This window comes from Cygnus atratus, chromosome 13 (genome assembly GCF_013377495.2).
Source record: "Cygnus atratus isolate AKBS03 ecotype Queensland, Australia chromosome 13, CAtr_DNAZoo_HiC_assembly, whole genome shotgun sequence".
In the NCBI taxonomy this organism is placed as follows: Eukaryota; Metazoa; Chordata; class Aves; order Anseriformes; family Anatidae; genus Cygnus; species Cygnus atratus.
In genome coordinates this window covers 8,938,978-8,965,648 of record NC_066374.1, presented here as the reverse complement: position 1 = coordinate 8,965,648, position 26,671 = coordinate 8,938,978, and positions in this window count along the sequence as shown.

The following is a 26,671-nucleotide window of genomic DNA, read 5'->3' as shown; positions in this document are numbered from 1 at the left end:
TTGAAAATTGCAATTCACTGGTCACAGTTTGTAACATCATCTGACCTGGAATACTTTATCATGGAAATACTTTGGGGTCACAGAAATACAGACTCCTTTAGGAACCCGGACCAATTGAAATTACCTCCCTGTGGAATATATTCATGATATCTAAAAAAAAACGGGGAAACAACACAGCTCTGCCACATTGCTTTCCTTCCACTCTGTATCAAAAAATAGGTGCAAATGACTATTTTTGATTGGACAACAGAAACATCCATATATGCTAGTGGTAAATCTGATTAATTCCATATTGTAATGGCAGAATTCCTATTCTATATGCCAAACACCTCAAGGATAGACTGTTGATTCCAATATCTAATTTTAACTAATCTTTAATCAATCTTTTCTATCTTAATGGAATTTACTGTGAACTAGAACAGAACTCAGATACTTTTCTTATTTATATTACAAAAACCTCAAGACGTACCCTTCCCAACAGGATCAAAGAAGTCTACTCATTTAAACAAGATCCTCTAGTTTTCTAGTTATACTGACTGAATCAACAATTTTTACTTGTCTTTTAAATGTTTAACTGAACACAAAGACTTTTGATCAATACTAGGATTCTTCATTCCTTAAGGGTTGAATACAGCAAAATACATATTGCGAAGTCTAATAGGAGCATAATGTTACTGAAAGAACACAAAAATTTTCAGTTTTATTGATGAGAGTTTCTTTTAAATGTTAAGTCTATTTGAAGAAGTGAAGAGAGTAGGATATTAAAAATGTTTATGTTAACATATTATGCCCCTTAACACTGTTTAATCATCGTCTACAGCTGGGCAGCATTAGCAGTAGACAAACATCATAAACAGATCATAATTGCTTTAACTCAAATAAGAACAAGGCTCTTAACAAGTCATTACTCTTCCACTGCCTTCTCTGGGCTACTTATTACAGTTTCACTGGGAGATCTCTTAAAAAAATAAAAAAAATTGGGAAGCCTTTGCATTTCAGGTACACAGTACATAGTGTGCTGTGTACTTCAGCCTTTAACTGAAGAAACTATTACAGCATTATTATGCAATAGACATTCACAAAGAATGATATTATACTTGTTCACAGGATAGTTTATTTGATCATTAAATGACATCCAAGTTATTTCGGGGTACTGTGTCAAAAGCCTGGCATCAAAAATTATTCTAAGGTTTGGTTCATCAGTTTTTCAAAAAGAAACCTGTACCAGAAAGTATTTTTTCATTCAATTGAAAGTTTTGAGCATGTCTACTGTATTTTTGACACCAAATGTCCAGTATAATTCAATCTCTCTCTTCCTTAAATGGATTAAATTACAAACTAAAGCACCAAGCTAACTTTCACATACTCATTCTATGTGAAATAAGTTTTAATTTTGCAACTGAAGGCATGATTCCCACCTAAATAATGGAGACTTAACAAGAAATGAATAGAAAAATCAGGTTACATATGGCTGGCATTCACTTCGTACTGCTTCTAGAGACATCCTTGCTGCATGAAGTTATAAACAAGAGCCTAATTCTTGTTTTGGGAGTTACCCATCGGTCTCTGGTATCAGAATAAGGGCCTTGTTATATATGTCCTAATCTTAGTATCATCAGTGCAAGATAAAAAGTACATTAATAGCTGACTTGAAGAGGTACTTAATTTTCCAAAAATAAGAACAATCAGTTAACAGCTACCACAGAGATGACTTTGGGGAAAAAACAACCGACACGTGCAAACAAAATTTGAGAACTTGATGATAAGTAGTGTGTCATTAACCAAAAAAACTGCTACTGACAAAATAGAAGATACTTTGATTGTACGCTGCTATATCACTGTGTTGGGATTTTTTTTCGCACTTAATTTCTTTCCATGCTTCTGATTTAGAAAGAAACGCTACAGACAGAAACGCACACACTCATAAAAATCCATCTACAGGCTGCTTCAAGCATTTCCTGTGATTCAAATGGGATTGATACTTTAAAAGTCTATTTTGATTTGTTTATGATTTTAATGCTCTATCAAGTCTGTACTATTGATGCTTCTATCAGAATAAATATCCTGTAACACTGTGTTAAATGCCAGAAAATTTGTATTAGAGAAGGAATGCAGGTATGAGGCAATATTTGCTATAGCAAAACCACTTAAAACAATGGATGTGACAAGTTCAGTATAACTAGTTCTACATTTACTCCTTTCATTTCAGACACGTTGAGAATACTGAATATACTCTTTCCAGAGAGATTTGAATACACTTCTTAGTAGCCAGCAAGGTCACATGGTCTTGCCAAAGTTACCAAACTGTTCACAGTATCCATACATCTTCCTGTATCACAGGAAACCTGATATATAACTCCGGAAGAGAGGCTTTTGTGGTGGTTTGGGTTTTGTTTTTCACTTAAATAAATACAAATAAAATTTATTTATTTTAAGGTATTCTACTTTGCCTTCCAAAATATTGTAACTGGTGGAGATACTTTATTCCTTCCATGTAAGTGAAAGGTTGCATTCTAGAAATGGGTTTAGTGTTCTAAGATGCCAGTTCTAGCAAATGAAAGCAAAGCAGAAAAGTTGTGAACAGTAGCACCATCAAGTCTTCTGTGAACAGACTACAACTGAGGAAAATACACTGAGACCATCTAGCTGTTAATACTGACACACACACACACATAAAGTTTCTAACTTTATAGAAATAGTGTTGTAGCCACAGACATTAATTTCATACAACCATCATTCATTGATTAATTGTACTACACAAGTCCAAGGAGCAATTTCAGAAGGAACAAAATGAAAGACATAAGAAAGCCCATCTATTGGCCACATGGTTCTAATGTTACCAAAGGTTCACCATCCCAAAAAGCACTACTTGAAATAAAAAGCTACTGTAGTTGTAAGAACATTGATTCACTTATATAGCTAACTGTGCACCAATTAGAAAGTCGTTTTCCCCATATGGATTCAAATGCATCCACCAGCCCTTTGAACAGAAAAGACATTACACAGCAAACTGCTCAGAAGATGCACTGTTATTGACTTCAAAGTATTCAAGCTTATCAGTCAAATTAGATCCAAAAATGGAGGAAAATGGTAAACATACCTTATTTTATGAAAAGCTGTATCAGAAAAGTCATACTGACTTCAGGCAGCAGATAGATGCAAGTATTGACATATGTGGGCAGAAAATCCGTTGAAGTATTATGTTCATGTATACTGTGCTGATTGCGGGATTGGAGACTGTAAATGGCAGAGCCAAAACTATGTAAATACAGATTTTCTACAGGTAGTTTAAGTATTCTGTATTATCAGTTAATGTGTGGAAAATACAAGTCTGACCACTTGGCATGAGGGGATGAAATAACATAATAGATGCATGAACTATATTTTCCCTTCAAGTTTATGAAGGGGCAAGCAAAAACAGAGTAGAGCAGAAGTGTTTAAACTCCCAACTCTAACAATGAGGAAAGACACTACCTGGAAGGAAAGAAAAAGGACACATTTCTATGCTTATACACTTTTAAAAAATGCATTTCAATATACTCATTTAAATAAGGAGTTACCCATTTTCTAAAGTGAAGTAGGATTGGCCATTTTATAAGATGAGGAAACATATTTCTTTCCTGTGCTTCCATGTTTCATTTACAGTGAAGTTTCATCTAAGTGGTTTACTTCAACATTAGTTTAAGATACTTACTTCATGATGCAGATCTACGAAATTGCTAAAAGACATGTTACTAAAAAGAAGGAACAAAATCGCCGGAAGGTCTCTGCTCATTTTATTTTGCCTAAATCTATGCCAATGTGTTTGGGATCTCCAAACACTTTGAAGATGCATGTTTTCAGTTCGCTTTATCTTAATAATAATTCAATGTTATTTTTTGTTATTGGTGACAAAATATTCCTCATTTCCATGAAGAACAAGCATATTTTACATATCTTTCAAGATGGTTTGTCCTCAACAGCATTGGTTTGTTTTATTTTGACATCTTCCATTTCTGTTCCCCCATACTACGATCCTTCTTCTAGAGGTTTCAGGATATTCCTGGCCTGTTCATTTTAGAATTATCAGTCACTGTAGCTGAAATATTGGAAATAAAGATTTTCAGCACTTATTTGAGTCTCCGCCAATATTTCAAGGATCTCTATTTTTTGGCAGCCATGTCCCACTATATGAAATATGGCCAAGAATGCCAACAGCATCCTGGCTTGCAAAAGAAACAGTGTGGCCAGCAGGTCTAGGGAAGTGATTGTCCCCCTGTACTCAGCTCTGGTGAGGCCGCACCTCGAGTACTGTGTTCAGTTTTGGGCCCCTCACTACAAGAAGGACATCGAGGTGCTCGAGTGAGTCCAGAGAAGGACAACGAAGCTGGTGAGGGGTCTGGAGAACAAGTCTTACGAGGAGTGGCTGAGGGAGCTGGGATTGTTCAACCTGGAGAAGAGGCGGCGCAGGGGTAACCTTATCGCACTCTACAGGTAACCTAAAGGAGGCAGTAGCGAGGTGTGGGTTGATCTATTTTCCCATGTGCCTGGTGACAGGACGAGGGGGAATGGGCTAAAGTTGCACCAGCAGAGGTTTAGGCTGGATATTAGGAAGAACTTCTTTACTGAAAGGGTTGTTAGGCATTGGAATAGGCTGCCCAGGGAAGTGGTTGTCACCATCCCTGGAGGTCTTTAAAAGATGTTTAGATTTAGAGCTTAATGATATGGTTTAGTGGAGGACTTGTTAGTGTTAGGTCAGAGGTTGGACTAGCTGATCTTGGAGGTCTCTTCCAACCTAGGTGATTCTGTGAAATAGCTTTAAGCTTTGTTGCTTAAAGTCTGTATCTTGTTCTCTGATTTTGAACATCGAATCTTTTTATCGTATCTTTTCAAAAAGCAACTTGCAGTATAACAGCTTATTCTAGAATATAAGTCATGCTTTCTTAGACTCGATTTTTAAGGCTCTACAAAGAAAAATAATCTTAGAAACATGCAACATCTTGAGAGATACATGAAAGCCCCAAATGAGGTTCACCAAAACACATTAAGAACAGTCTGTATCAGCAAAACACCAATTTTAAACACAAATAACTTCTAACAGCTAAGGGATCACCTGCTTCCAAAATGAAGTGTAATGGTATGTGTAATTATGGAAAAAATTAATATTAAAAAATCACAGAATGAAAACTGAGATTAAAAGTATTTTTTCAGAGCTCAGACTAATTTGTGGAACATAGCAGCTTTTACTGCACACTTCAGATCAGGTCTCGTGGCTTACAATATCAAAAACATGAGAAAGAGACACTACAAATACCTAGATATCTCAGTAATTCAATTACCAGAAACTGCCAGTTGCTGACTCTTAGATGGGGCACACTAACACTCAGGCACTCAGCATAGCAAGGCAGATTAGAAATTTCATGCCTCTAAGTTTATTTCTGTATCACTTTGATTAGCCCTACAGAGAGATGGTTATACTGGTGTCCTGTATGCTATGGATATATTTCTTAAGATTTCCTTTATCCATCTGTAAGGTAAGTATTCCTGTGTAATCTCTTATTCGTACTCCCTGTAAGATATATGCCATTTCTGACACATTGCACAAATACTGTTTTATTTGATTGCATTCAATTTTTAGCTTTATCTCTATGAGTTGCATACACAAACGCAAACATCTTAGAGAAGTGAGAAATGCAGACCTGTTGCAATCTAGACTCAAATGAGCAGTCACCAGGGCAACAGCATCCGCCCATGTCCCTCATTGTAGCAGTTTTTTCTGGAATGAAGGGATACAGCATAATTTATCTGACTCATAGGTATTTATATCTGCTCATTACCCACAAAAGTCTACATCCTGTTTTTACTACAGAAAATAACAGTGGGTAAAAGTGTTACTGATGAAAATCAAAATTGTTAACTATGGTTTTGCTTTAAGGAGATGCCAAATGAAGAAGTGAAAGACCTGAAAAACTATTTTCAAGACCTCAGAAAAAATATTTCACATTTTACATGACATCTGGTACCCTGTATATTTTAACGTGGTTTGATCTGTACCTATGAACTTCTCATACGAACAAGAATAATGATTTGTAAGTTACTAGCAGATATAATAAGCGATTTCTGAACATTAAACTGAATTCATCAAATTTGAGACTGTTCAGTATGCATTCAATTAGAATTATTCTTTAAATATAGTCTGTGAGCTAGTATTTGTACTCTACTCTTAATTACTCTATATCATAATTTTTGACAGTTCTACTTGCAGTTCAGACACTAATCTATCCATTTTCCTAAGGTACTCAGTTACCCACCCTCTAACTTTTTTTTTTTTTTACTGTATGTAAACATCCTTTTTGACAATTATTTCCCAAATGGCTATTTTATTGTTAATGTCTTTTTTTTTTTTTTAACCTTTTCATTCCTTTTCCCAAAAGTCTCATTAAATTTATACCAGATAAAAGCAACAACTGTTTTGTTTGTTTTTTTTAAATGTATTTAGCTTTTAAAGTTATTTTAAGTATTCCTTAACATCATTTGTTCTGATTCAGGTCATCACACTGCTGCTCTCTGCTGTCTGTAAGAAGAATTCACATGAAATTGTTACAGAGGTGGCATTCATTTTGGGGTCTGTAACAGTCATGGGTTTATTTCGAATTATTATTTTTTTTATAACTAATTTTGCTTTCTTAAAAGAATAAATTCCAATTTTATCTGTCAGGAAAAAACATGCAATTTCAAATATAATGCAACAAACTTGAGAAGAGTGATAATATTTTGCATAACTGTTGCACTTGCACTTGGATTGTGTATGGACTATCATACACACCCCTTTGTTTCCATTTTAAGCCCCTAATTTTTCATTCCCTTTTCACGCTACCACCTTCCAGATTCAAGAATACCTTACAATATGTAAGGAAGAGAGAATAGTTCCAAATTTCCAAAACAGATGCTGCAAATGATCTCTATACGGGCTGACTACAAAAACTTAAGAGAAAATAGTTGTTAAAACAATAATTTGCATAGTTTCCATTGTGACAAAAGAGGCGATAAAATACTAGGAGACACTTGTCTTGAATATACAATAAACCTGGTTAAGTTAGCATAAAACTTTTAAATAAAGGAAATTCCTAGACAGCTCAAAGATTACAGAAAAGAAAAGCTAAAATGTTATATCAGTTCTTGCATGATTTGTTAAATGGACTATTTGAAGTCTTTAGAACGAATACTCTCCCAGGGAAATATATTTCCAGAAGGGAAAAAAAAAAAAAAAAAGTGTTCAACAGTGAGACTTTTTACTGACCTGAGTGTTCCTAGCCATGTTTTAAGATACGCTATACAAGAAAAATCAATAAATAAAAATTCTTGTCAACAGATTGCACAATCCATGCTACCTCTAGTTACTTGAATCTACATGCTAGGTAGAGGTCCAAATCATTTACATTCTGTTCCAGTTCCCGATATGGCAGCAGAAAAGGGCATCTTTAAATGCCTGAAAAAATACAAATTAACTCTCAAATACAAAATTTCCACATTGTCAGGCAAGAATACCAGCTGGATTGTCCCCAGCATATGGATGGGATTAGTCAGTCTTCCAGGTGCTCGTGGCTACAAGCAGTAAACCAAACTGTCTTTAATTACCATTTATAACAAACCAGCATTAGCATATACAGGAGGGCTTACTCAGTTATCAGCAGGGTGCATTTTACCTAAAGCAGTAATTTTTGTACTGTTATATAGTCTGTTTATCTCCTAACATAACTTGACTCCTACACAAAAGCATTTCATGATAGGTAAAGCAGGATTTCTCAGACTGTATAAAATCTACCTGGAAGCACTATTACCCAAGCACCCACATACTTCATCCAGGACATGGGAGCAGACCAAAAAATCCCCACCAAAACAACAAGATCCATTGTAAGGGAAAGGAAAGCAAACAGAAAAAGGACTAAATCTTCAAACCTAACCCCTTTCATACCAAAGTCAGTTAGATTTGGAGATACTGTTTTAATTATTTAGCTTTATTTGAAATGTTTAAAAATATACTACTACTTTGAAGATACTCCCAAAGCAGTTGTCAGTACCTGTTGCTTTTTCACTGAAGCAGTCTGTAACCATAGCGGTTATCACTATTTTGTCTCTAGGTAACACACTTATGATATCCATACTAGTTTCACACAAAATATCTATAGTATATGAATATATATATATATATATATATATTCATTTTCAAAATATCAAGGAAATAAATAAAAAAACCTAAGTTTTTCTACCCTTCTTTCACTCCTAACCAACCAAGACAAGTATCCTTGTATGTTTCTGTAAGAACTAATTGAAGTTGTTCATTCTTCTCCTTGTTTATAAAGAAACATTAATTTTGTACTTAAAATCATTGTGGAACAATTTTCATACATCTTAGAATATGAACTCTAGTGAATCCAATATAAAAACACACACAAAAAAGGCACAGAATATCAAAGCCCCAACAGTGTCAGTCTAAAGAAAAAAAATAAAGACTTCAACTGGTTTCTGCCCCCAATTCTTGTCGACTTCCCCATTCTTGCCAGATTTAGTTAAAATATCACAGGCTGCTTCTGCTTCTCTCTTATATAGTTGACCTCTGAAGTTTACGCAAAGAAGGTGACAGTGCAGCAGGAAGAATAAAGAAAGCAAAATACAACTTCTTCAGTTAGATGAAGATTCCAGCAAGTGCAATCGATGCACAACACAGGAAAGATCAGCTTCCTTTGTTATTTCAGACCAAGTATCAAAATAACTAAAAGGGAATTACTGAAGTGCTTCTGCTAGATGTAACCAATTAATAGCTTTGCATTAATCCCTTTGGATTCAGAATTAATTCTTGGTCTATATTGGCATTTCTCTTACTGGAAATTTTAATTTGCATTATTAAAGCCCTGAGTCTATTACATTTGCAACTGACACAGATGTACACCAGAAAAAAAAAATAAAAAAACACTGTTTAAGACTGGTAAACTTGTTAATATGACGATTTTAAGTACTACTTGAAATTCTATTTAAACACCAGTAAGCTGTTTTAGTTAAAGAAAATCTTACATGAATGCCAATAGACACAAAAGTGTTTCACTGATAGACCTGTCTTCTCACTTAGATCCTAATTAAGTTAAAGCACATTTAATGTTAAAGAGAATTAAGTGATTTGATACTATTGTACATTTAATAGAAGGCAGGTATTTTATTCATATCTGGAATGAACCAATTAATGTCTTGGAAAAGACCACATGTAATAGTCCACTGTAAATCTCTATGTACTATTGCATATATTTTACAGACTTGTCTTCTCCTTTGTTCTTCTCTAATATTATCACAAAAACTTGCACCTTCTGTCTCACACATCAGACTTGGCCTGCAGCTTAAGGAAGGACACAGCACATGACAACGGTAAGATGAATAGTAAAACATAACTCAAAGTCCTTGTTACTGGCCATACCCTTACAACTGTTTGCTCCAGAACACCAGCAGGGTGTTGCTTGCCTCCCCATCCCCTTCTCCCAAATCTTGAATTCTTTCTTTTTGAAAGACAGCAACAAAAATATCTCCCCTCCACTGCCCCCCAAACAAATTGGGATCTATCAAACTACTAATAGAAGGTTATGTTTTTTGCATTCATGACTCCTACTAGGTTATTCCACCATCTCAGTCATCAGGTGGTTAAGAACTAACCTCTTCCCCTCCCCACCCCGCCCCGCCCCAAATCCACTGAAAATGTACCATATATACTGTACTGAGGATATACTGTAATATAGCAACTGGAAAGCAACATTACAAACTTAAGATATAGTCCAAGCAGGAAGAAAACTAGTAATGTTTAACAAAGAGATATATTAAGCTCTTATTTACTAAGAGATTTTCTTATTTTCTTTTTACTTGGCCTTCACCTTCTGCCAAATTCTCAGTAATATAGATCCAGGGTCTATGACAGTAACAACCTACATACAAGTGCGTTGCAATAACACAAGTGGTACAGCAGGTATCTTCACACCAGATATAGAAACTATTGTACTGACTGTCAATCAACACCCGCAAGATCCCAGATGAGTTATCTTTATCAAACCCTGTCACTTTTTCAAGTTCTTTATTACTGGCAAAGCATTTTGAAGAAAACAATCAAGCCCTATCTGGAATCTCTGAAGGTGCTGAAGTGCTTTAACACAGGCGAAGTTAGGACTATGAAAGACATGGGAAAAAACAAGGGAGGGAAGTTTTAGACCCCATAAATGAACCGCAGGGGGCACTTTGGATGTAATACCTGAAGGAGGAATGTACAACAGTTTTTCAAGACATGAGAATGCAAACTCTTTTAATCAGTGAATATTAGAACTGGTGCTCTTTGTAAAAGTTTTATTTCTTAGACTCCATGGTCTCCTTAGAATCACAGCCCATGAATCAAAATTTAATTGATTTTTTGTCCTATCTTCCAATTCATCACATTTTTAAAAAAAATAAATTTAATTTAATATAATAAATATTAATATAATTATAAATAAAATAATAAATAATAAAATAAAATTAAACAAATATATAAATATAAAAATATATAAATGATTATATATATTAATTATTAATAATAAATATAAAATAATAAATAAAATAAATTTAAATAAGAAATTAAAATGGTTAAATGTAGAATACAAAACATTTACAAATACTCAAAACCTTAACAAGGCTATCAATCAATACTACCATAACCTGGGCTTTGAGTCAAAAGCAATGGGCTAAAAAAAAAAAATTTAATTAGCAAGGGAATTTTTAAATAATGAAGATGAAGGTATCAGCTCCCCTAAGTAGAAGCTATCGGCTGGGGAAAAAGAGTTGTACAAGTAACATTTTTCTCTAACAAAATGACCATCTCTTCAGTGCTATGGTTGTTTGGCCTATTACTCGTATTGCAATAGTGTGAGGCAGTCCTAATCAAGGACTACTTTAAAACCAGCAAAATAAGGAGCACCTCGTCCTTATGGCCTAATAATTTAACATCTAGATCCCATAGGATTGGTTCAAGTAGAGAAGTTATACTAACACACTTTTACAGCTCAGCCACTTTCTTCAGTTAAGTATGAAAATAATGTCATCTGAGTAAAACACTGATCCCAATGGAGACTTCAGGAGCTTTACTACTCAATTCCATGCTACTCAAACAATTGCTGGTCATTAAAAATTCCAAGGCTTTACTTGAGCAGAAACACTTGATCAATTACCAGTCTGCTAGGGTGTTTATACAACACCTGAGACAATACCATGACATAATTAATATATTATCAGAGTATTGGTAAGAAAGGGTCAGCTTATTAAGTGTTATACTTTTTATTAAGCATAGGAAGAACTCCACAGTAGCAAAGTATCAAAAAGAGCCTTAAGGTACTCCTTAGTAAAACAGGACGAATGTTTAGCTATTATCTCACTCATTACATTTTACAGAAAATAAGCTATTTTCGTCAAAACATTATATAAAAATACCAAAGATAAAACACAGCTTTTGACAAAGCCATCAGATAGGAAATGCACTGCACCCACTAACCATAATTAACATGCATTATTTCCATTTAGTAAGTGAGGACAGCTAAATACATTCTGGAGAAAAAACATTTTGTTAAATGAAGTGAGATTATTTTTGCTGCTAAGAAAACAAATGCACTCTGGACCTATTACAAACCTTTCTCTGAAGTCTTCTGCCTGAGAGAATTAAAAGGCTGATTGTACAAAGAGCTACCATTCAGTATAGCTCTTCATGTCCAAAGTAATCCTAATAGATACTAATCAGGTTACAGTACTGCTTGTCTTAAGTAATGTGTATTGGTAGCGGTAAAATAATACTAATATTTATTTCCATTGCCATACTGTTTAGGAGCCACAGTCATTAAGAGCCATGGGACACACTGCACTAGGTAGCAGATGAACAGAACAGAAAGCTTATGAAGTCTTTGAGACAGTAATCCAAGTAGAAAGTTGAAAAGATAACATAAAAATACATTTCTGTTACTGATTTAACATGGGACCAAATTATAGCAGGGTGACCTCACGGCAGCCTGCAGCTCCCTCACAAGGGGAGTGGAGGGACAGGCGCTGAGCTCTGCTCACTGGGGCAGTGACAGAACCTGAGGGAACTGCACGGAGCTGGGACAGGGGAGGGTCACTGTGTGTTAGGAAACCTTCACCAAGAGGGTGGCCAGGCACTGGACCAGACTCCCCAGGGAGTGGTCACAGCACTGAGCCTGCTGGAGTTCAGGAATTGTTTGGACAATGCTCTCATACATAGGGTCTGATTTTGGGGTGGTCCTATGTGAACCAGGAGCTGGACTGAACGATCCTTCTGGGTCCCTTCCAACTCGGGATATTCTGTGGTTCTATGAAAAAGATCACAATACTACAGAAGAGATATTCTATTTTACCTTTGCCACTTACATGAAGTTTGCAACATCGAATAAAAGGGGACATAATGTGACAGGAAATTATCACATAAGATGTGCCAGGGAAAGGAAGGAAGGAAAAAAAAAAAAAAAAAGAATGTCTTCTCACTCCTGTATATTGTCTGCAAGTTAGGCAGGATCCTGAACCTCCACATAGCAATTCATGCCCAAGTTTCTAAAGTTTGGGCAGTTCAGGGACATTCTTATTCCTGGTTCTGGGTCTGCGGTAAGGGTGCACTTAAAGAGTCAAAACATCTCTTATCAATCTTACCTATTATCATTGATAATATATGAATTTATTATCAATGACATGAGCTATTCTTTTAAGGAATAAAATTCATAAAAACTATTAATAAACACCAAAGCTGTGCCCAAGGACAGTACATTTTGTAATGTTGGACTACTTGGGAATTCAGTTTTATTCCAGTTCTTCCTGTAAGGAAGGACATCCTTATCCTGCAAATAAACATACATGATCCCCAAATAAAACTTTTAGAGAGGAAAACCTATCAAACGTATCCCTGGACATAACAGAACAAGCTAAGCATACTAAAAACGCAATTTCAAAGGCATCCAGTGAGCAGGATAAATTTTAGTTACAACCCTGTTATAAAGAGAGCTTGTCTTCTTTGATTAGAGATAATCCTCTATTTCCACAAGTTTCAAGAGGAAAAAACGGTTGGTCTTGGTGAATAAAAATGGAGAATTTTGTAATTACTATTGTTTCAGATCAAAAAAAAATAATTTACACTTTCTGCTATGAAGTCTATGATAAATGCAATTTTAGAATCCTCTTTTTCTTTGCTAGAAGTATCCATACTATCTTACATTGTTGACACTTAAAATTAATGTATTTTATCCAACAGATACAGCAGTCATAATACATTTAAGATAACTATTTAAATTTTGGCTGTAATAACATTATAATGTAAAGAATCCTAATTTTATTGGCCTTGATAAATCTAAGACTAAATTTGCTCAGACATTTTATCTTGCTTGACCTTACAGAAGTTAAAGAAATTCATTTTAAATGTAATGAGTTATATTCCTTCATTTTGAGCCTTGTTCATCTCCATAGGTCTAATTTGGAAACAAAATTATTTCTAGTACTTACTCAAATATTGATAATGAAACTACTAAATGCATTTTTTCTGTGTCTATAGTAAAAATAATTTGAACTCATTTGGAGGGCTTGCATTCTCAGTATTGCATAAATGAGATACTACCTCAATTTACATTCATTCCTATGGCACACAGAGCTATAGGAATAATCATAGACACTCAATTAAAAATAACATTAATTACAAATTTACAATTTGTCACAAATTCTCATTACTGATCCCTTGAAAAATCATGCACAGTATTTACTGATATATATTTTATTTACTGATATATATTTCAAGACTCAACTTCAATGCAAATTTGAATCCCACAGGAAGACATTACTTTTCATTTACTCCTAGGCTTTTAATTCAATGACAATTAAGTATCTCACCCACACAGATACTATTTCCAAAACATATTCTGCATAACGTGGCTCTACAGATACTTTCTTAACCATCAGAAATGCCTCTAGTCCACACACAAAGTGGATAACTGTAATGGATAAATTTGGTGGTCATACAAATTGACACATTCCAGGGGAACTGCACAATTGCAAGCAGAGAACCAGGCCAATTTAAAAAGAACACACCGTACACAGGACAGCAGATCAATATTCTGGAGGATCACTGTATAACAGGCTCTATTTTTCCTTTGGTAGGTGTAATTCATCAAGGGAACATTTACAAGGAGTTTATAAACCACCACTGGAGAAAATAAGCGTTTGCTGACTCTACTAATACACAAAAGGTAACAAGTAAACTGCCATGCCTCTCCAGAGCTTGGAAAGAGATACTGACTGACTTTAATAATGGCAATATTTACTACCTCTAACTAAAACATCTCTGATTTGAATAGAAATAGTCACAATCAGTACAGTTGCATAAATATAACAATCAAGCAATTCAGTTCAGATGTTGGCAAACTTCTTATAACCTGAACAGACTATAACAAAAAAAACTATGACAAAATTGAATGGAATCTGGAACTTTAAAGTCATGAACTGTATAAAACTACTACTGCCGGCTGTCTGCTTTTTGTCTCTCTGATGATGCCTAATTTAAAAAATAAAAGTAAAATCAAGTTCAGACATCCTTCTTTCACATATGCAACATAAGGCAGAAATTCCCAATTTTTCCAACAAACAAAAAAAGTGAGTTGAATTTTCTTCATGCTTTAACCAATCATTTTCATTGTACAATCCGTAGATGTAGAGGTAAAACAAAATGGAACTGTTGACCTGCCATATGGCATCAGCTTATTCTAATACTTTGTCACTACAAGCTCTGTTCAACATTCAGTCAGTCTTGAGATGTCTTTTTTTTTTTTTTTTTGAAAATGCAGTTTAACAAAGAAACATCAACCCATCAACCTCTCCACCACCTGCAATATAAGAAAACGTGTGGGCTGATGTGGAGAGAAATCTCTGCTTTTCTGATGCAAAGCTGTGAGCATTGGATAATATTAAAGCACAGACAATCCACAGAGGAACTACATAATCAGATTGTTTCAATGAATATGTATACATGAGTCATCTGATTATTTTTCTTAAGGGAAAAATCTTACATCAAAGTGAAGCTAGTTTGGCCTATCTCAGAAGATATTTGTGTATATTTCAGTATTTTTCAGAAACAACAATAAAGAAAAACAAAACCAAGATATATATATATATATATATAGAGAGAGAGAGAGAGAGAAAAAAAAAATCTTGTCTCAAACTGGTTATGCTGGTGTGTTTTAAATCAGGCAGGGATAAAAAAAGAAAAGTCACTTCATCAGAGAAAAAAAATACATGTTTTCTAGGGCTAGCATTTCCCATAACTAGCCACAGGACATAGAAGAATCAGGACTGTCTGAATCTTGCACTAACTTCACCCTAACTCTAGTTCTCACATACTCTACAACTCCAAGACTGTTCTACGGTATCCTTCGTTTTTTTATTCCTTTACATCTCTATTAAAGGTATTTCACATTTCAGCTTCTGGGAGATACTGCAAAACATGAATAGTTGTTGAATAATAAGTTAGGATATATCCTATTGTTTACCATTAAGAGCAAGATTCTGTAGTGAAGCTGACACTAATTCACATAAAAACCAAAGCAACATAATTGATAAACACTGAATTAGTAATCACGTTTTAGTACAAAATCTCTTTTTCTGGACAAATTCAGAACTATTTCTTTTTTCCATTGAACTTCTGTTTCTAAACAAGTTTAGTTTTTCTTCCCATTGCAGAGACAGAAACATTCCACAAAATCAAGCTCTGAATTTCTAACCCCGCAGTTAATTTGGATCTATCTAAATTTCATCTGTAATAGCTCTCTGCTTTTCTTCTGATTGCTAGAGGAGTGGTAGAGTAGTTTGGGTTGGAGTGAACCTTAAAGACTATCTGGTTCTGACTCCCTGCCATGGACAGGGACACCTCCCACCAGACCAGGTTGTTCAAAGCCCCATACAGCCTGGCCTTGAATTTTTCCAGGGATAGGGCATCCACATCTTCTCTCGGCAACCTGTTCCAGTGCCTCACCATCCCCATAGTGAAGAATTTCTTTGGCCTTTTCTTACACATGCTACTGAAGCAGTAGCTCCAGAAGGGACATAATGCTCATCTTCCCGCAATTAAAAATATCAAATAATAATTAAAAAACAAAAACAAAAAAACAGTCCAAATATGAATTAAGCACTTTGAACCAATGGAAAGTAAACCCCTTGACTGCTCAAAACTAGCATCTTACATAGCCATACTTTTCAGGTTAGCTTTTTCAAGTAAAACAAAATGGAAAGGAAGCCTAACCTCTATCTTCATTAAAATAGAGGTTTGCTAGCTTTGTGGGTAATCAACTAAAATTTCTCCTCAAGTTATAACATATTTAATGAAGTTCTAGGAACTAGACTGCCCACCTCCAGTCCTGAAAAGAATCTTCCTCTCCTGCCAGATCCAATTAAAAAGATGGGGAAAAAGTGCTTTGGAGATAAGATTTCCCCTTGAGTATACTTCAGTGACACAGATTACACACAAAGTTGGAGATATTTTCTTTTGGACTCTCAGGTCTGAAATTCTGTGGGTTGCCAGTTACCCCTCTTTGCATGCATCCCCTACCCCCTTACTCCCCCCAGCCCAGACTACATCCACATCTAAGACACATCCAAGATCTAAGCACATTCATGTACACAATCTTTGATGTTTTGCTCAACTACAAACATTCTGAAATCCTACAAAATCTCTCAGCATTTATTTGCAACAACAAAAAAATAAATTGAAAATGAATTTTAACCTAGGGGCTTCACTCACAATTGCTGCTAGACCTGAGAGTAATTAAATATGACACAAGGTGGTGTCAGGTTGGATTAGCTTTAATAAACTGCATCAACAAAGACTTTTTCTGTTCATGTTACTGGCAATTCTTTGTACTACAGCATTGCTTATGTAACACCAAGATTTAATATCTTGGAACTTGAAAAGATAGGGTCAGATTGATCCCAGAGAATGTGCTATAACTGTGCTGTATCAGGTATTTCACCCTTCTATAGAAAACAAATATCCATAGATTAACCTTTACAAAATATTCCCCCCAGCCCGTTCCCCTCCCCCCATTTTTTTCAGTGACAAATTATTTCAAGAGAAAAAAATAAAGATTTAATTTTCTTAGCACGAATGTTCCTTTTCAGTGAAATTACCAAAGATAAGGAACTATAATATTTCAACAACTGTGAATGCCAAAATAATTAGATAACTTTTAGATAATACCACAAAATTTGCTTGTAATCCCATTCATCAGATTTTGGAAATAGTAACAACTCTCTCTTCAGAAAATATTCCAATACATGAAGTCGCTTCAATTTTCAAACCCAGGACAGGACATTTATGCAAGGCCTATTATCATGCATTTAATGTAGAAATTAACAGTCAAGATGAAGTCACAAAAACAAACTGAAGTTTACACTACAATAACCAGAAATTTTGATTTACTTCAAACTTCAAGTTGGTAGCATTTTGCTTTCTGCATTGTGTAGGATTTCCTATTTTAGTTCTCTAAAATCATAGACACATGAATTAATTACACAGAAGAAGGAACAATTTATATATTCCCACCTGCAGCTCAACTTCCCCTATTACTAAGATTTGGGATTCACATCAAAAATTCATAGCATCAACTCAGTTTCATTGACAACAAAAATAAGCATAACATTTATGCTTTTTTATACTACCAATCTGTCTGGCATGGAAAGGTAAAGTAGTAAGTAGCAGTGGTTCCAACAGTAAACACTCATCTGGCTCAACAGTCATCTCTGGTTTGCTCCCTCCTAGTTCTGTTCTGCCTTTTAGGGCAATCACAAAAATTTGGAAAGAGTAGAGCTCCATATGTATGCCTAACTCTGACCCAGTTTTTCATAAGAACACCTTTTTTAGCCTAACAATGGGTGAAATTAGAAATTAAAAAAAGAAGAAAAAAAAAGGAAGAGAGAGAGATGAGCTAATCTTGAATGAAGTGCTAGTTCAGAATTAAGGGAAAAGATTGTTAAAGTTTTTAAATATAACTAGCAAGATTATATTTCTACCAAGAACAAATACTCCTAAACCAGGCATATTAAAGTTGTGTCCTTTTGTCTACTTTACTTCAAAATTAAGAGAGAATGGCTGTTTTCTGAACAATTAAAAATCTGCCTAGAAGAAAAGTAGTTATTTTATTTTTTGATGCACTTAATGCATCATGATTGTACATGTGCTAAAAATTTAAAACAAAATTTGCAAAGCTCAACAATGATGCAAAAGTGTGAGTTCTTTACCAGTTATTTTTGAGAGCTGAAGTAGAAAGAAGCAGGTAGTTGTCTTAACCACTTTTGCAGCTCTGAGTTTTTCTTTTGCTCAAGGAATATCATAGGCAGTACTTCAGGCAGCTTACTTTTGTGTAACAAAAAGTACAGAAACAAAAACACCACCACAGAACTTGAAGCAAATACTACAACTTTGTATAACAAAGCAAAGTAACACATTCACTTTCTACACTTTTCACAGACAGAAACTGATCTAGAATACGGCATTCTTTATTCAGATTTATTTTACCTGCACATCACATGATGAACTCTGTTATGAAGAGTTACTTAAAACTAAATATCCCTCTCCCAGGCCTCAGTATAGTCAGCATGCTTGGCTGTTCTCTTCTAATTAAATCCTCATTTCATTTGCAATTCATTTGTACTGAAACATAAGGCAAATTAATCTCTACAGAGACTCAGGTTAACTATTAGGAAATCAAGAAGTAGAGCTTAAGGAGATCAAGTTTAATTTTGAAGATCTATTATATTTACAAAACTGGGACCTATTGATGCAAATTAACATCCTAGAGCGAGGTTATACAATTTAGCAATATTCTGATCTGCTGTAAATAGGCTGTTCAATGAAAAAGCAACTATTTTAAGGGTAATGTTTGAAAATATGCCAGAACAACATATTATTGATTTATAAGAAGAAAAAGGCCATATAGAGACAACTGATAGATCCAAAGCCCTCTAACATCATAAAAAGTATTCTGTTTGGTTTCACTAGGCTCTGCTCATCCAGTCTATTCAAAGCTCCTCTCTCCTGACATGAAGGAAAAGTCATTCAGGATGAGAATGTGTGCTGTCAGATGTCTTACCTTCTTTTCCTTTAGTTTTGCAAGTTTCTACCCTCATCTTCAAGTAGGTAGCTCCCTACCTCTTCCAACAAAATATCAAGGCAGGACAACAAGATAATTTCAAAAGCCTTGAAATTGATTCTTTAAAACAGTAATCCAAATAAACTACTGCAGGGTTTTTGAATATATATATATATACATATACATATAGCTGTTCTCCCTTATGTTACCAAAGGTAATAAAATACGCTACATAGTTCAAGAAATGAGCAGCTTTCTAGCATAGTTAGACTGAAAAACCTTTTTCACTTCATATTTAATCTGCTGTAATGTTCCTTTATTAAGGAGCTCCAAACATCATAGATAATTTACCAACTACTTATCTTCATCTAATATAATCATATCATTTGAAGTATATATGCAAACAAAAGCATATCTAACACTAAGTTCTTCAAATTACAAGAATTCTGTTACATTACAGAAATGATTTATTATCCAAGTACTCATTTAGGCATTTGAAATAAACCTGAGTCAATAGGGATCATTAGCTTTGTTACCCTCTTAATGAGGAATTTTGCAACAGAATTTGATATTCCAGTTCACATCCACTTCAATAAATCCTCCTGCATAGTAACAGCTACAACATATTTTAAAGTTCCAGAACAGCCAGTTTACTGACAGCACCCTAAGAAAGTCACACAAGAAGATGCTTTCAGTGATGCCTTGCAGTTAGAAAAGCACAAGCATCAAAACGAAAGAAATTTAAATTAAACATTATTTAAATTGAACAAAATCATTAAAAATTAGCTGTCATCTTAGCCTATTAGAGTAATTTATATTTTTCTCCATTTTCTCTTTAAAAGATACAGGTTATTCTATTAGATTTTTACTGATATTCAATCAATGCTATAATAATTTAACTTTTTTCAGTTTTATTTCTGCCCTAGAGTTTGAGTCATACAGAATTTCTGAGAAATCATAAATATGTATTTCCAAGCTAGCACAGGATTTAGATCTCAGGGACAAAAAGAAAAAAAAGTTTGGTTCATGATTTTTTTTCTCCACGCTGTGGCTAGAAATAAAAGCATCATCATTGCACTTTTTTTAGGTGTATAATGTCTTTCTACTGACAAAATGTTGACAGAACTGAAATAAGGTAGAGATGCAGATCTGTAGGGAGAGAAAGAGAGAAACCACGCACAAGAGCATAAAAGGACACTTTAGTTTTCTCTCTAATATTAAAGTGTCTGAAAACCATGATAGTTTAAATTTTCCTAGAGGTCCCTGAGTGGCGTTCATTACTTAACCAGCTTTTTTTTTTCAGTACAGTTCTTCCAGGTTTCAATTAAGAAAAGCAACACTCAGTATAGGCTGCCAACAAGTGTCATTTGAGCACTGCTTTCATGACAACACATGTTGAAAAGATGATACAGGACCTATTAAAAACCTCACTAAGGTGACCCTTAGTTTGCAAGGTTATTAAAGAATTTTCCAGGTACTTAAAATGTATGTGACTTTTACAGATACTGTGAATCTAAATGTCACCTTTGCCTCAATTTTTGATGCTCTGTCTTGAGTCATACCAGCATCCCAAGGACAAAGCCTCATTTCAGTTCTTCAACCGATGACTGTGGAATCCTTGCTATGCAACTTCCCAGTTACGGGCTACCTTTCAGAAACGTCTCCATTTACACGCCACAGAAATCGACTGTTTGATGCTTTTTAGTACCGAATCCAACCCCCCTTAAAATTTGAGCCTGAGAAACAACCAGCACCTGCAATGACTATGCGTGTATATTTAAAGGCCACTGAATAGTATTATTCTGCATATGATGGCCTCTGCCTAACAAGCACTGAATAGGGACTTAGGGGGACAAAGTATCCTAGCTTTTTGAACTTTTACCCCTTTTTCTTTGTAACTTCTGATTTTAAAATGAAGCACCAACATTTAAGCACCAACATTTAAAGCTGCAAGCTTTACATTTTGCCAATATCCACTACCTACCCGTAGATAGATAGAAACACAGGAACACTACGCAAGCAGAGATCTCTAAATACTTCAGTCTGAAATCCTCCTGGAATAAATTAAATGGTATTTCCTGCATGTTTTCTCCTACAACTACAAAACAATCACACTAAATCCAACCTTTAGAAGAACTACTTTCCAATGCGAGATTCCTTCCATCAGCTGATATGAGCTTAATTCTTTATCACAGAATTAAATAGAAAAAGATTGTGATGATATCTATGAACAGGCATTAATCTGTAAGTCCAATGAAAAGCGTTCAGCTTTCCAAGATTAAATTCACTGTCTTCTATAGATCACTAGCTCTGCAGTAGTCTGAAAGAATTCAGATGCTACTGCACTTGCACTGCATTAATTATAAATTAAAGCACCTTCATAGTATCTTCCACTTTAGAAGCTTACGTTTTACTAGCAGTGGTTTGCCTGTGTGCACAATATTCCAGTAATAATAACTTTCAAATTTCAGAGACCTCAGCTGGTGGAAACCAGGTTATTTTCACCTACTTCTTTCATCGCTTTTCTGTAATTACTTTCTAATAATTCACAACCTTCTAGCTTTGTTTGACAAAAATGCAAATCTGTTATATTTGATCACTTTCCTGCCTCTGGCAGGAATCTGATAAAAGGTTTCCTTACAAGTCCTGGTAAACCTCTGTTTGCTTTTATGTCTAACAAAAGCTTGAAAAAAAAAATCTTAACCAAGCCAATTTTGTGCTAATTTATTTAAAGCTTTGTCTTTGGTTCCTCACAGCACTTAAGCCTATGATGTAGAATGATTAGTGTTAACCTTACACAAAGTTTATTTAAGAGACTGAAAGTCATAAATACGTTTTCAATTTAATTCATCACTGGCATGCACATTTCATACTCGCTTACATTTGGGCATAAGGGTTGTTGAACTGTACAGTTCTGCATATTCAGAACAAACAAGTTCCTTAATTTTACACTTCTGACAAAATACAGTTGGTGTTTACCTTTTCCACACATATGTGGACCTTGAAAACATTAAGAACTTTAATTATGCATTATCCCAGCATCTCATCTTGTTCCAGTTCTATAATTAACACAACTATACTGAATATTTCAAATATAATGAGGCTATAAAAATTATCATCACTCTGTAACATGGAAATTTTTCTTCCTGGACCTCAGCTGGTTTGTAGATTATAACCTGAAGCACAATACTAGATGATTCTTTCAAATTCATATGCACTAGTATGCCAACAGTATTTTATTCATATATATAGAGAGAGAAACTCTCCTTTAAATCTTCAGGAATTTTTAACATTAACAGCATTGCGTGTCAAAACGCTGCACAACAATTTTGTAGTAGAATTTTGAATATATGCTTCATTTAACACTGGGTTGCTTGTGAAGTGGTCCAGGTCGTGGTTTTCAATTTCAAATGTTTTTCTTTGCATACTGGGAAAAAAATAATAGTAATAAAAAAAAAAATCCATCCATTCATGATTTTATATCTGTTAATTATTATGCTTTTTAAAACAGTGAATTCTCATTTCAAATTTGAATTCCAGATTTTCAGACTTTTCCAATATTCAACACAGATCTAATCTAGATTTTTTGTCCCTTCCAAAAGGAATTTTAGTGAAGGGTTTTGATAAGCATGGGAGGGAATTACATCTACTTTTAGGAAACCTCTCCCCCTGAAGAGTTAGAGGAAAAAAAAATAATCAAATGCTAAACCCAGAGTTAAAGTAATACAAATCAAAAAACTCCGTAGCCCCAGGGAATTCAAGGGCATAGTAGGAATAGGTGCACACAAGAAGCAATTGTTTTTAATAGAAAATACTAAAGAAATAATGGCTTTTCAGCCATTCTGTGCAAGTTACTTTACGCTCAGATACTGTGCATCTGAACATAAAAAATGTATGTGCAAAGATAAATGTATTTTGGGCAGAAAAAAATCTTCAGCTACAGTTGAGCTGAAGCAGGAAGCCTGGTAGAATTGACTACTGCATAAAAAAGCAGATAATAATGTGATAGGCACCATTCATTAGGATTTAAAGAAAAAAAAAAGTCTCCAAAACACTTTCTCAGGAACTAAAAGCAACTGAGAAATGAAGCAGCTTATTAAAAAATTATGCTTAAATACAGTGCCACAATTACTGATAATGTAGGGCATAGGAAATTTAATAGTGAATAGCTTTTTGTTCTGGTAATTTTTCAAACATGTTTTAGTCATTTCTAGGAGAATGCAAAGGGTATCCAGGTAACCTGGATCCTAATGGACTTGCAGTTGTTCGGTCAGCTGTCAGAGAAGAGTAAACAGTTAAAAACCTATGCAAGCCTTGTCCACAAGCCCAAAACAGATGCATTAGCAGTAAAATAGGCATCTCTGACAGCCAAATTGTCACAATCAGATTTCAGAACTAATATTCCACTGACAGCTCAGAACAATTCTTAACCTTTTTTTTGCCTGATTATTGCAAGTATTGCAAGCAGATATTTTTGAGAAGCAACTTTGGTCATAGGGAAAGCATTGATATTGTTTATACTATCATTTTTTATGGTCTTTATGATACTACATGTACAAAAAAAATTGCAATATTGCATTTGGCCAAAGAAGAAAGGGGATTGTCAGTCTGTCATCATTTTCAGAAAGTGAAGCCAAATATTAATTTAAATGGAAGCACTTACAATAAGTAGTTTTGTTATAGTAAGTAATGAGCCAATATCTAAAATTTGATGTAACATCTGTTATTAATATTACAGATACTTTAATATTTAAAAGTAAAAGCATCTTTATGTACTTTTAGGCATACCGCATACTGAGATCCCTCAGTGTATTTAAGGATTCTTCTGTTCCTTTGGCTTTCCTGCAATATCAAAAACAAGTGTGCAATGCCTGCAGTGCCTTCTCTAGCATTCAATAGAATGCAAGTATTTCAGACAAAGAGACATCATTTTAAAAAAAGCACGTGGTCAGATCTGCAGGGATAGCAAAAGCATGAGTTCCTCCTTTCATGCAAGGAAGTTGACATGCTTAATGTCACTGAACACTCCTATGAGTTTATTTCTGATATATTAGCTTTTTTTTTTTTTTTTGATGGATTTCCACTATGGAGATTTAGATTATAGAATCAGATTACATTTGAGAACATAATATATCTTGTCTGTGGAAACAATATAGCTACATAATGCAGCATTGGTATCAACATCTGTTTCTGAAAGGTAAACTGACACACTCCTGCAGCAGTACTATTGCTTTCAGGTTTTGTGCAACTTCCCTCAGTAAGTATCTGTGCAACCTGACTAACCCACTGCCATAAGGGTTTTAGTATTGCATCCCACAGTGGCAGTATCATTGGTTCATTCTGGTCCAGCTCACATGCTGTGGCTTCTGGCCTTTGATTTCCTTATACTAATTTGGAATAATTTCTGACATTAGCCCTGATTACTTCTAGGAAAATCTGTGGGTGATTAAAGCAATTAAGAACACATTTTGATTTTTCAAAATTCTGTAGCTGGTTTTAAGCTATGATCTTGCTATCAGGTAATGTAGCATTTGGTTGCAACTGAAATGCGATCTCAACCTCAATTATCTAAGCCACAAAATTACAAGCAATTAGAAAACAAAACAACAACAACCACCACAACAATCCACAGAAGATTTTACAAGTATTACTATAGTTTTAACTAGGAAAAGAAATTGATACTCAAATGCCTACAGTGGTTTTTAGGTTGTATAGTCACAGCTCTCTCCTTAAGGCATCCGTGTAATTTTATTATTGACAACACTGCTGCTAGGTAAGTTTAATTTTACTGATATAGTTAAGCTGATGAAGGTAAATTTGGCCCTAACATTAAAACGTTCTTCCTATTCTACCCATTACTAGCCACTTGATGTGCTTCCCCTAATGATTTACTAAAACAAGTTTTGTGTTTTTTCTCCCTCTTGAAGGCTAAGAGAGCAGATCTCTACTACAATTATCTGAAGCAATGCATTTACATATGTAGCAACTCTCATTAATTTTCACTTTCATGATTCAAGACAAACTGACATTTTTCTTTTCACTAGTTGAATAAATTCTTTCCACAGTATTTCAAAGGCTGTTTTTAGCCCATGTTTTTGTCAGCAGATTAAAGGTTTTTTAGCGTTTGAGGCTGACAAGTACGAGTACCCAGACGTTTACATTGCAATCAAGCTATTCATAATAAAAAGTTTCAAATAAAAACTCAGAAGCAATAACAGTGTAATTTTTATCCCCAAGCAATATTTACACAATCAGAATTCAAGGCCTAGGAGACTTTTTAAAAATGAATAGAAAGCCTTATTAAACTTAAGCAAAACTCAAATAATATTTTAACCTTTTTATATTTTAACTATGTTGAAACATGAAAAATGAAGGCAGAATCATACAGAGTAAAAAGAGGACATAGGGAGTGAAATATTTTCATGGCTACCTGCAGGTCAGTTTAGAGATACCTTTAAATTCCTAACCCAACATTCACTAACATTAACTCTTCACATGGGGTTTTCAGCCTTGATATCTTTTGCAAAATTCAGAAGCAAAAGGAAAATGTGCCCATTTATATATGGTGAGCTTTACATTAAATAACACCGCCAAGGTGACAGATGGAGCTATTTATACATCCATATATCTAAGCTTTACCATGCAATTCACTTAAGATCCAATTAAAAAAGAACAAAGATCTTGTTCTATTAATTTTGTTTTTAATAAAAATGGAATTTTAGTAAAACTCCCACATACTTGCAAAAAAAAAAAACAAAAACAAAAATATTAGAGAAAAATATTTAACTACTACCCTTTATTTTCCTTACGAACTGAAAACATCACCCAGTGGCTAACTTGACAGAAAGCTTGGTGATCCTGGAAGTTTCTTAACGTAGCTAATCCTTCAGAAGTGCCCACTGGAACTTCTTCATAGGCTTCAGGATTCAGTAAGAATTCAGTGCCTCATGGTATGTTCCAGAAACAAACCCAAAACAAGCTCAGCTTTTGCAATAATAATGCTACTGTTACAAGTAGTATCTAATGAAGCCATCCTTCTTCTTCAAGGTTAATGGAAACAAAACTAGGAAAAAAAAAAAAACCTGCCAAATTTTATACCCTATCCCACACGTGAAAGACGTCCACAAACTCCATAGCTTCTTTCTCTTCCTTAGTTTTTCAGTCAGAAATAGGAACGTTACCTGGTTTTGTGCAATAAATTACCAGTTCGACTGTGAGCTGCCCACTGACTCAGACTCATTCCAAACACCTACCGCACACTCACAAACTCACTGTGGGTACAATTCATTAACCTAGAAGGCAATTATGCCTGCTTAAACTTTGCAATCAATACAGCTGTGTATTAGTTATTGAAACAACTGCAAAGCAAGAGAATACTGATTACAATCACCAGAAAGTCATTTACAAAGTCATGTTTTTTTGTTTTTTTTTGAGTGCTTTACTTATATTGATGAAATGTTGCCCCTATCAATAAAGTAAAACAAGGGATAATAAATATTAGAGATATAA